The sequence below is a fragment of the Eupeodes corollae genome, chromosome 3, assembly GCF_945859685.1.
Source record: "Eupeodes corollae chromosome 3, idEupCoro1.1, whole genome shotgun sequence".
Taxonomy (NCBI): domain Eukaryota; kingdom Metazoa; phylum Arthropoda; class Insecta; order Diptera; family Syrphidae; genus Eupeodes; species Eupeodes corollae.
In genome coordinates, this window is record NC_079149.1 from 85,628,195 (window position 1) to 85,641,603 (window position 13,409).

The following is a 13,409-nucleotide window of genomic DNA, read 5'->3' on the forward strand; positions in this document are numbered from 1 at the left end:
TTTCATTTTGATGTTGAAAAAACGAGTATTTCAAACACACATTTCAGAAAACATTGTTTAAGAAACGTTTCCCATTCAGAACAACATTTTATAAACAATTTAGAAAGGTTTCGAGAGCAAAAAATATTCTGGCCAGACAACATCCGAAGGGTTGTATGCTGAGATCTTCGCTGAGTTAAACCACCTAACTCAGCTGGTCAACGAGCCCACTCGAACATCGGACGTGGTAGGTCGAGCAGAAAAAACTCTTGACTGGTTTCTTTCCTCTGACCCTGATAAGTACACTATTAGTGTTCTATCTTCTCTAGGCACATCTAATCATTGAGTTATATCAGCAAATTTTTCTTGTCAAAACTCCTCAGTTAAAGAAAGAGCTTCTAGGAGAACCGTTTGGCAATACGAGAAAGCTAACTGGGACAGTCTCAACAATTAACTAAAATTAAAATTTAACTGGTCACTATGCTTCCTCGATAGTGACGTCGATGCCATCGCTGATATGACTACAAGTTTGATGCTCCTAGGAATGAGAACTTTTATCCCGAATAGGGTTAAAAATATCAGGCCTAAGGGAGACGCATGGTTCGATGCGAGCTGTAAAGAGGTTATTAGGATCAGGAACGTAAGTTTCCGTTGTTTTAATGCCAATCCAACTGAGGAAAAATGGAATAAGTTCAAGCAAGCCAGGAAAGCCTGCAACGCCCATATTCGGCGGATAACATTTTTACATGAACAAAAATTACGCCAAAAAACACTGCAATGTCCCAAAGGCATAGTAAAAATTTGTGGTAATTTGTAAAAAAACATCTCGAAGACCGAAAGCTTCTTAATGACCTTTCGCAGCAATAGGTCCACTGGTGGTCTCATGGTTCATCTCACCGATTAGTGAAGCAAATCTTTACTTCGTTTTGGAGAAACTAAGATTATTGTACTTGATGTTTTAAAATCATTTGATAGGGTTTGGCATCAGGCCTTCTTATCGAAAATGCTTGCTTTCGGTTTTCATTGAATTAGTAATTACGTTTTGGAGCGTTCAATACAAGTACCTAGTATTGGATGGGTTTAAGTCTGAAACCCACAAAATATATGCTGGTGTGCCGTCATTTTTACCGTTATTTTAGCGGTTTATGCTCAAGAGAAATAGCCAGTTCCATTACACCCCCCCCCCCCCCCTTTAAACAGTTCAACCCTAATACGCGCTTTTAGGAATGCTCATCAGTAGAAAACTTCACGAATTTCATCCTAAAGGTCTTGAATCGATTCAGTAGAGCTTTGAAAAAGACCTTTATCTACGTTCTACATTTCACTTTATCATTCGAAATTAAATTAAACTCGATAAAGTATATAAGTTATGATTTCTGAAACTCACTTTTATTTCATTTTTTTTTGACGGACAAATAATTTTAAATGATTTTTTAACAAACCAAATTTCTTCTCCATACCACTTCAAGTACCATATTGTTCTTTTAAAACCTTTCAACACACCAGAGTATTTCTAAACCGATTTTTGGAAACTGTTCATCGCAAAGAACCCTGAAAAAAATTTCACTCGATACAATGATTCCATTCATTGAATTTACCTTAAGGTTGGAACTTCAAAAAGACTTCGACCAATCAGTCGACATTAAAAAGACTACAAGCGTTTTTTCCCAAATCTTTTGAATAAAAGACATAAAGTCACTATTTTAAAGACTATGTGTACCTATAGTATATGATTGAATGAATGCAATGAATTCATTGCAATCCAACAGGCATGCAAAAGAATACAATCTTTTGGGAACTCAATATTAAACATTTATCGAATTCAACTTAAAGATTGCATTCTTTGAATTCACCTGAAGATTGGGATTCAAATTTTGCCATCACCAACCATTTGACCTTAAAAAAATTACAATCAATTTTTCTCCAATCCTTTGACTGCAATCAATTATTTGCAATCATTAGAGACTTCATGCAGTCTTTGAATTCAATTGAAGTCTTTGCATTTTTAAGTGAAATCTTACTAAACAATTCACAATTTTACTTGATTCTAAATTTAGCTTCGATTTCATTTAACGATTTTATGAAACTAGCTTCTTAACTTTCCCGTGGACTCAAAGAAAATAGTCTTAAGGTATTAAATCATAAGATCTCGGAGGCTAAATATGATCAGTTATCACCTTGTTAAATTATAAAAGATAACAGCATTCAATACAGATACAATTATTTAAATTATCAATAAAACAAAACATATATTATAGTAGTTTGTCTTACTTTCATTATATAAATATAAATTAACTTACTTTTTTAAACGTATTCAAATTTAGTTTGAATCAAATTTTGTAGAATAATCTGAAAGTAAAAGAGGAAAAATAATTATATTATTAAAAACATAAATTTTAAATACATTAAATTATAAATTATTGAATTGACCCTTCTAACCAATATTTAACAACAAATTAAAAAAACAAAAAAAGAAATTGCGATGTCAACAACTACCTATCAGATAATAATGACTCAACTAAATAACCTCTTTAACCCCCAATTTTCGACACACGTCGTGCGTCGGTCGTCGCCACTTCTTAACAAAATGTATACACAATTTACAAATATTTAACATTATAGGGTAAATATCAAACTCTATGCCTCACTCTATGTCATGTCACTGTTTTCGATGGCATGTTCAACGGGCATATCAATAATTACAATTACACGAACAAGGCGTTTCATAAAACAAGCGTTGACTTGGCACACAAAACGGACAGGTGTATTTTTATTTTGTTTTCGTTATGTATTACCTTTGTTTTTTTTTTATATTTACGTAGAGTCCTTTTTAATCCTTGGAAAAGATAATAATAAGTCTAATAATAAGGCGTTAGCAATTACACACGAATGTGAAAATAAAAAATATTAAAATCATGAATTTATAAATAAAATTAACAGTTTTTATTATGTAGGTATTAAATAAGGACGAAATCATCTACATTATATCGACAGGGTGTTTTTTCTCAGTAAGAAGAATAAATGGAATTTAAAGTTCTGGCTTTTAGATTGATTTCACTCAAAGATTGTGAATAAAATCAATCACCAAGTTATTTGACCTTAAAAAAAAGAAAAAGAAAAGAACCATTCATTTGAATGCATTCAACTGATTGGAATCATTTGTGACATCATGAATCTTTGCATTTTGTTTGCATCCTTTGTATTTAATGATTGCTAAGATTTTAAATTAATGGAAGGACTGCAAATGAATGCAAAGACTTTAATGCATGAAGCTTCGAATCATTGGATTGCAGGCTTGTAAGAGAATGCAATCTTTTGGGAATAAATAATCTGTTATGATTTCAATAAAAAGATTGCATTTCTTAAATTCATCTAAAGATTGGGACTTCAAATTCTACAATCACCCATCAGTTGACCCTAAAAAGACTACAAACATTTTTGTCTCGAATCATTTGACTGCAATCAATGAATTGTTACCATTTAAGACACCATACATTCTTTGCATACAATTGAAATTTTTAAATTTTTTGCAATCTTAAATTTCACTGCACAGTTTTGACTTTAATCTGGGTCACTTTGGAAATTTCACTCGGGAACGCAAGAACTAAGTGAATGCAAAGACTTAAAGTGAATGCAAGGTCTTCAGGTGAATGCAAAGAATGCAAGGATTTCATAAAATGCAAAGACTTCAAGGGCTTCCAAGGACTTCAAGTGCATGCAAAAACTTCAAAAGAATACAAAGACCTAAAGTGAATGCAATGAATGGATTTACTCTCAAATGATTGCAAACATTTGAATGCAGGCAAACGAATGGAGAACAAATAATTGCAGTGTATTAAAGGTCAAATGGTTGGTGATGGCAAAATTTGTAATCCCAATTAATTGGTGAAATCAATGAACTTTAATTCAATAAATGATTTATAGAATGATTGCATTCCGCTCCGCAAAGATTGCATTCCTAAGAGATTGCATTCTTTACAAAGCTTGTTGGATTCCATTTAATTCATTGCAATCTTTTAAAGTGAAATGTGTGGTGATTGAAAAATTGGTACCACTATCGGTCTTGTAAAAGAAGCACTTATGGAACTGATTCTTCGGAACTGATTCTTCGGGAATGCAATAGAATGTATCATCACATTCTTTTAACTCCAGATACAAATTCAAATTCTTTGTTGAAGTCTTAAATAATGCAAGCGTCAAAATAATTTAAATAAAAAGAATGCATTTTTTAAAGTCTTTGAAATGTCTTTACCATTTTTAAAGTTTTTTCAATGCATTCAATGTGTTGAAGTTTTTTTTTTACTGCTTTGAAGTCTCAGAACTAAATAAAGACTTTTTACCGCTTATGAAAGCTTTTCGATTACTGTAAAGCCGCGGTTGAAAGTTCTAGATTTCAACAATTATTAAGAGCTGTGAGATAAGTCATAAGACTTTAAAGCAGTAAAAAAGACTTCAATACATTTGAATAAATTGAAAATACTTTGAAAATTCAAAGAATTTAAAAGACTTTAAAGACTGCAAGCGGTTTAAAAAGAATGCATTTGAATTCATTTGACTGCTTCAGATGTTTTTTAAGTGAAAGACTGCAAAATTCACATGGAGTTTAGCCACAGTACTTGGGTCATATCAAAAGACTTAAAAAATGTCTTTCCATTCAATTGACTGCAATACTTAAAATTCATTCTTTTACAGCTCCGACCATTATTTTAAAGATCTTATATGAATTATGTGAGCCAAAAGTTTCCATTTTCTTCTATAAGACTCAGAATTTATTAATTTTTTAAATGTAGAAATAAAGACATTATTCTACATGGTTTTTATTTATACATTTTGAAATATACTAAAACTATTTCTATGGAAGGGTACATGTAACAACACAGAAATAAGAGATTAAACTTATTATTCGCGGTTGTTTTCAAAAGCTTAATTTGGTTGAAATTGGTTGTGTGAACAAATTAAGATATCTGAAAAAATATTGTACCGCATTACTCAAGGTTTCAAATGCTTTTTTGAAAATGTTTAAAGGTATTCTTTCAATGTGATTATGTCTTGTAGAAACTCAAGTTGACATTTAATATACAAACTCAACAACAAATTGTATGGAAGTGTTAAGCACCCTGTACACACATTTTACGATCTTCATATTTAATCCTTCAAACTAAAAACGACTTATGTAACGCCTATCGGCCTATCGTCTATATTTAATTACTCCAAACCTCTTATAATAAAAGTAAATTTTTAGTTTTCTTATGTGAGTCCCAACTAAAAATTACTCCATAGGTTTTCTCATTGAAATAAGGCAATCAAAAAAAAAACAAGAAAAAACGGATCCGTTTTGTTTTTAGCAGCTTTTTTTTGTTTGTTTCAATAAGGATAAAGGACCCCTGGCCCTGAATAAGAAACCAAAAAAATAAATATAAAAATAAAAATAACACACCAAACGGTCTATGCTATAAGAATATTTTTTATTACCTCTCATTTACAGTTGTTATTCACTCAAAGGTGTGTCATTGCTTGTAATTAATGGTTACCAATTACCATTTTTACTTATTTCTTTTTTCCAACCCCCCAAACATCGGTGAAGCAAAATTAAATAAAACGAATCGAATGAGTAGAAGGGGGCAAGGAACTTTAGTAACTTCAATACCACCTTCGCATCGGTCCGTCGTCGTCGGTGTGTTGTTAATACCGCATCATGAAACTGTCGTTGCTGCGGTGCGGCGCGGTCTTGGCGTCGACATCGACATTGTTGTACCGAAACCTCCACCGCCACCGCAGCCGCCATCGCGCTACCCGGCCGACCGTGCGTCTCGTCGTAGTCGTCGTCAGTCGGATGGTCAAGTCGACATTGGCATTTAACGATGGCAGTATTTATTACCGGGAAGATGGCGTAAATTAATTTCTTCGCCAGAAAACCCCATCTACCTTCGTTTTGTCGTTTTCGTCGTATACTCGCCCGCCCCCTCTATTTTCGGAGTGTGACGTCGCCGTCGTCAAAACCAAAGCCTTAGGTAGGGGTTGGTTCCCATAACAAACTCAAAATCACAGGTTAAAATGCCTTTAAGAGCCGATTTTTCTTTTTGAGGTTTGTGCAAAGCCCGCTATTGACTCCTCCGCTGACCCATTCGTCGTCGTCGTCGTCTTCATGTTATTGTATGGGCTAAGTATAGTGGGTACAATATTGTGGTGTTGGTTAAAAGGAGTGTGCTGTTGGGTTTTTGATGGTGATTTACCTTAAGGTCATCTCGGTTGGTGGGTGACAAAGTGTGTAACTGGATATCGTTTTGGTGGTCACATGCCAAGGCAAAGAATTTATTTCCTGTGTGCCTTGGTTAATTTTAATTTCAGAACAACTCGATTTCCTTCTTGCTGTAACTTTTAGCTGTAACAGGGCGATGTCTTTAATTGGAGTAATTAGGTTGACATGAAGTTTATTTTTTTTTATTTTGTGTCTGATTTGATTGGGGCATGGCCTCAACGAATCGAATTGAGTTATGTTAAATCTGATAGTATTTAGTTCATGTACAAAAGGTTAGACATGTTTTAAAAGGGTATTTTCGTAGAAGGCTGCTTACGCAAACTCCCCATGAAATAAGAATAGCCTGAAAAGAACACCCTCAGCGTTACGTTGTATATATGCATTTATAAACGAAAGGTAAAATGATTACTATGAATTGCTTTATGGCTTTTGTGATAAGAACGGACAGGAACATTTATATAACGTTGTTTGTTTCCTATAGTCTTGGAAATTCGGATGGTTTGGCACGTAGAAGGTACTCTATTAAAACAAATTAACAAGCAGTGAATAAAACGAAAACTTGGAAGCACTTTTTAAAACTCATGTTTCCTCAAGTCGATTGCATTTTTACCAGACTTTAGCAGGACATTTAACAAATTAAGTCATGAAATTCTTCTTAATAAATTAGGTTAAATTGGACTTAACGACTGTTTTGTTATGTGGATTTCGTTTAATCTTCAAGGTAGATATTACAGCGTCATTGTCAGGAGGAACCCTTCATGTCATTTTAAAGTCAATTCCGGTGTACCTCAAGGGAGTCAGCTTGGTCCATTGCTGTTTATTTTATTTATAGCTGATGTATTTTATGTTAGTTTTAAGTTAGATTAAGGTAAATATTGTAAACTTTAATTAAGCATTGAAGGTTTTAATAAATATGATGATAAAAAAACGGTTTTAATTGAAATACAGTCGACTCCCTCGAAGTCGACTCACTTTTCGTCGAAATTCTCTCGAACAAATTCTGTAGAATTTTGGGTTATTTTAAATGCCTCTTAGTCGATTTTTTTTATATTCAAATGTTAACAGAAAATTTTATAAATTAAATCTTACAAAACTTAACTTTAAAAGAACTTCACCATTATAGTTTAGTAGGTAATGTAAGGGAAATTCTTATTTTTTAACAATTCAATGCTAGCTTTGAAATAAATTATGGCCAAAAGATTATTGAATACATTAGAACTTGGAAGTTGAAAACAAAAAGAAAACTGCTGAAGGTTTTAGCGTTCCGAAGAGTATTCTACCTCGACAAGATTGTGCTTATATTAGAAGTCAACTTAAGCTGAACAAAATTTGTGAGTATCAAACTGTTGACGAAGCTGTTTTCAAATGGTTTTAAAGTAAGTGTGTCAAAAGTTTGCCTTTAACTGTTGACGAAGCTCTTTTCAAATGGTTTTAAAGTAAGTGTGGCAAAAGTTTACCTTAAATCCAATCTTAAAAAAGAACAACCCGGAATTTGCAGAAAGTTTGGGAATTCATAATTTTAAGGCATGGAATTGATGGCTAACCATCCTTAACAAAGTGAGGTCTAGTGAGAGAGCTTCTGTTGATAATAATGTAGCCAATGAATGGCAACAGATTCCTGAAGCTGCCCGAGAATTTAAACCGGAGGATATTTTTAAAGAATTAACGATGAAACTAGATTTTTTTTAAATTTTTTCCGACACGTATCGTATGGCTTTGAAAAGGGAACAACTGTTTGGAGAAAAGCACAGCAAAGAAAGAGTAACATGTCTTATGGGATCCCATATGACAAGTTCAAAAAAGCTTAAGCTCTTATTCAACTAGACTAAAAATCTTCGCTGTTTTAATAAAATACAATGTTTGCCAGTTGATTATGTACCCAACCGAGTCTCTTGGGTAAGATCAATATTTTTACAAGTTGGATTTTAAAGCTCGATGTAAAGTTTGAATGATTAAAGCTCGTTATCGATTACTGTCCTGACTACCCAAAACAAGTTAACGATGAATTAAAGTTCATAAAACTTAAGTATTCCCCCCTTCCCCACAACTTGATCTCAAAAGTTCTACCGATAGACTTGGGCATTATACAAAAATGAAAAGTTCAAGATGTTAAGTGTTTGGGAAACCAAAAAGGCTTGCTTACAGGATATAACTTCTTTGACAGTTCAAAATTATTTTAAAAGCCCAAAACTTGGGACGATTAAGATGATATTCCACCTAAGCAACTGATATGTGAAACCGACGCCAACGACCACAATAAAATCAAGAGGATTTAGAACCAACTAACTGAAACTGATTAAAATATTGCGGGTGTTAATTGGAGGGATTATATTAAAGTCGATAACGATATTAGGGCTACAGAAGTACTGGAGATCAAAACAATTTTGGACAAAATAGTTCATGCTGATGATGCTAACGATGACGATAGTGAAGCTGATGAAGAAGCCTAAATAATAAACATCGAAGTTTCAAAAAAGAATGTAATCGAAAATGCAATTGAAATTGACAGAAGATGTACCAGATAAGTTTCAAAACAGCCTTTGGAAAAATAGAGTACTTTCTTAAAGGAACGAATGAATAATAGGTACATATATCAATCAAAAATCGCTATTTTTTAAAAAAATAATTTCAATTTATTTTTTATTGATTGTTGTTTTCCACAACTCCCTCAAACTCAAACTTATTATAACATCCCGTAAAAGTTCGACTTAGAGAGAGTCGACTGTATTTGAAGTAGAAGTGCTCAGTATATTAGTGGGACATCTATCTGGAACATAGAACTTTCCCATTCAGGCTTGAAAAGTAATTATCACTTTCGAATTTTGGAAACATCTCTACCACTGATAAAAGTGTGGATGAATACCATAGGCGTCAAAGTTTGTATTAAAAAGATGTAAGTTAACAAAGGTCATAATTATTTTGCACTTTGTTAGGTTCAACACTACTTTTTTTTTAAACTTGTGAAATTTTTTAAATCGCCTTCTTTTACATTCTTAGTTTGATACATAAAATTTACAATTCCAATATTCTAATTTTGTATTTGGTACAACTATCTGTGTTTGCATTCCAAAAAGCTATCCATGTTTCTGTTCGATTTAAAGAAATTTAAAAGTTCCATTACCTCATCACATCTATTAAATATGTTAATTCAAACGTGGGAAGCCCCATCTTCAATAGCACCAATTATCTCAGCATATATACAACTTTGCTTTCACCTATTATTGGGCATATAAATAAAAGACAAATATAGTAAATTGTATTGATAGCTAAATCTTTGACTAATGTTTAATGTTTCTCTTTACTTTTTTTTTGTTGTTTATAATTTAACTAAAAGAAAGATTGTCATATACATATGTATGTACGTATGTGTGTAGTTATATAGGTAATAACATACATACATATGTTTATGTTAATTTTCTTATTTAAAACTAATTACAAATAACCTTAAATGTAGATTTAAGCTTTCTTTTAAAGTTGTTTTTTTTTTGATTTGTTAAATTGATTACTATTTGTTAAAAAAACATTTTTTTCTCAAATTAATAATAAGATGTTATCTGAATGTATATTAATTTGTTTTATCTTCTATTTTTACACGTTTTTGTATAAATTATTGGAAAATGTGATTCTATTTATATTATTAGCTGATATACATTTAAGTTAAGTCAACGAAAAAGATATTGAAGTTTAGAAAATCATTGACCTCAACTATGGTTGACGATACATTTTTTTTCAATTTAAGTTTAAAATTTTTAAATGTTTATTTTTAATTTCGTAAAAATGAAGTGTTAAACAAAGGTTACATTTTATGTTACTCACCAAGTCTTAAATAAATCCGAATTATTTAGGGGATTGTCGTGAGTAAGGAAAAAGGAACACGATTATGTAAGGTCATTCACTTTGTAGTATAAAGTTGGTAGCACTGTCATTTGAAACCTGTCAAACTCAGTTGCCATTTGAAGTGTCATAGTGCTTTTAGATCATACTCCAGTGATTCTATCACTAAGTGAATCGGAAGTACTAGAAAAAAGTAATCCAAAGTTTGTAAATAAGAAAACAAACTGGAATGGTTTTAGAGAAAGGCTTTTAAGTTTTATAAATTTAAGATCTACCATGGATACAATCGAGCAAATTGACCATGAAGTGGAACAATAATTTATTGCTGATGTGCAACAGTCCGCTGAAGAAAGTATTCCAACAATTTCTAATAGAACACAAAATGAAATAAAATATCCTTTAGAGATAAGAGAGTTGATAATAGAGAAAAGAACAGCTCGAAAAAATGGCAAAATATTAGATTTCCTGATGATAAAACAACGTTTAACCGTATAAGCAACAATCTTAAAAAACAAATTTACAAATTCAAAAATGATTCACTCAGTACATTCCTTAGGAATTTAACGACTTATGCTTCAACCGATTTTTCGCTATGGAAAGCAGTCAAGCGCCTGAAAAGACCGCAGTTACAAAACTCGCCCTTGAAATCTCAAGATGGGAAATTGATCGGTAACCCGAAAGAAAAAGCTAACCTTGCGAATGTTTTTAAGCCATACTCATCAAACGCGGCAGAAAATAGCTTACAGTTTGTTGATAAGATAGATGAAAGTGAAATACCAATTGTAAGACTTAAAGAAATAAAAAGTATGTGTTTACATCAAGTATCAAATAAAAAATCACCAGGTTACGATCTAATTACTGCTCAGGTTATGAAAGAAATGCCATTGAAAGCCTTCATGAAACTCCAATATATAATAAATGCATGCCTTAAGCACCGGTATGTCCCACAATATTGGAAAATTGCTGAAGTAATTGTCATACCAAAGAAAGCTTAACCACTAACAGAAGTGACGGCTTACAGACCAATATCGCTTATACCAATTATGGCAAAAGTCTTTGAAAAACTGCTTCTGAAGAGACTTAGCAAAATCATAGAAGAAAGAAGGTTAATCCCAAACCATCAGTTTGGCTTTAGAAATAAACATTCCACGATAGACCAAGTTCATGGAATATCGGATGTAATAGAAGAAGCATAAGAAGAAAAACAAGTATGTTCAGCTATTTTCTTAGATGTTGCTCAAGTTTTTGACAAGGTTGGGCATGAGGGACTTGAGTACAAACTGCAAAGGGATCTTCCCCCACAGTACTCTGAAATATTAAAACCACACATCTCAGACCGATTGTTTAGAGTAAGTTACGATCAAGAATACTCGGAATTGAAGAAAATAGTAGCCGGTGTACAACAAGGAAGTGTCCTAGGTCCTACCCTGTATTTACTATACACAAGGGATATTCCAGTTGGTAATCACACCATAATGGCTACTTTTGCAGATGATACCGCAATTTTGGTAACCGACAAATGTGTCTCTAAGGCAGCAGTAAAACTACCAAATGCCGTCGAAATATTGAGAGCTTGGACAGAAAAATAGCGTATCAAACTCAATGAAACAAAATCTTCACATATAAACTTTACAAATAAAAAGATAAACAATATTCCAATATTCATGATCATAATAATCAAGCTGTACCTTACGCCAATAAGGCCAAATACCTTGGAATGACTTTGGATGCAAAGCTTAAGTGGAAAGAGCACATCAAAAAGAAAAGAGAAGAACTAAACTTGAAGTATAGAAAAATGTACTGGTTGCTTGGTAACAACTCTGGTTTATCAATCCAAAACAAAACAATGCTGTATAATCAAGTACTAAAGCCTGTTTGGACCTATGGAATCCTATTATGGGGCTGTACAAAGAAAACAAATACCGAAATATTCCAAAAATTCCAAAACAAAGTCCTTCGTGGAATAGTTAATGCACCTTGGTACATAAGAAATACCGATCTACATCGTGACTTACAAATAGAAATGGTTACAGAAGTTGTTAAAAAATACTCTGTATCGCACAACCAGAGACTGCAAAGTCATACTAATTCTGAAATGGAGTCCGTCTTGAATATAAGAAACCATGTTCGGAGCATAAGAAGAACCAAGCCTCATGAGCTTATGGTCTAAAAAAACGTGGGAAAATATTAAAAGTTTAAACTTGGTCCTTATGAAGAGGTGGTTTTAGTGGTTAAGAGTCCCAAACTACTTGGTGTCGAATAATGCCAAGTGTCATTTGAAGATTTTCTTCTGTCAAAAAAAAAATAGTGCTTTTAGATGTTCGTAAGAGGAATTAACTATTGTCAATTGCCTTCTAAATCTAAAGGAGCAACGATTTACATTTATACGCCGCCGTTTGATTTCAGCGCTGGTGTATGTCGTTGTCTGAATTTGTAGCGGTGCCTAGGTAGACAAAATCCTTAAGTACCTTAAAGTTGTAACTGTCCATGGTGATGTCGAAGACTTTGTTGTTCAATGTCTTTACTTTATGACAGCATATGCTTGATCTTGCCCAATAAACCCATTTTCTCTGCCTCCATAGCCATAAATGCGCCACTGAAATCACGCTTTAATCTTCAAATTATGTCAATATCATGGTCGTATTCGAGTTATTGGAGGGACCTTTGGAAGATTGTGCCTCTGTGTTTATGATTGAGTTTTGAACGATTCTTTCCAGAACAATGTTGAAGAAGTAGCATGACAGTGCATTTCCTTGCCTAAAATTAAGTTTGATATCAAAAGCGCTTTGGGAGACCTTTTCCAAACTTGATGGAGCAGAGTGCATTCTCCATCTTTATACTGCTCAAAGGGACAAATTTGACCATACCAAAAACTATACATGACTTTCTAAAGGTCTTTCCTATAGATGCTGTCTTACGCGGCCTTGATCGATTTGAAGTTCTTGGATTTTTTTTTCCAAGATCTGTCGTATTGTGAATATTTGGCCAATTGTGTACTTTCCTGGTTTGAAGCCTCACTTTTATGGACCCATCAGATTGTTGACGAACGGCTTAAGACGTTGACCTATAGTTCCGCAAAAATACCTTACACGTGTAAGGTATTGACCAGATTTCTAAAATCTAAAAACGAATATAAAAATCTGAGGGTCATCAGTGAAACAATTAAGTGGGTTAGAAGTTTCAGATAGATCATTCATTTAAATAAAAAAAGAGTATCGGAGACAAAACAGAGCCCTAGGGCACACCAACATTTATTTTCTCCATAAAAGAATTGAAAGATCCAAAAGGTAATGTCGATAACAGAGCTCCCAAAGTGTTGGAGATAGTGATTAGAACG

At 33.0% G+C, this 13,409-nt stretch overlaps 1 protein-coding gene across 1 annotated transcript in view; it reads right to left on the minus strand.

Moving 5' to 3' along the window:
• Nucleotides 1–13,409, minus strand: part of LOC129948776 (protein abrupt) — a 150,192-nt gene that overhangs the window by 100,577 nt on the left and 36,206 nt on the right. Inside the window, exon 3 of the mRNA XM_056059789.1 lies at nt 2,280–2,328. The gene's annotated coding sequence lies outside the window, so the exon portion shown is untranslated. The remainder of the gene's footprint in view (nt 1–2,279; nt 2,329–13,409) is intronic.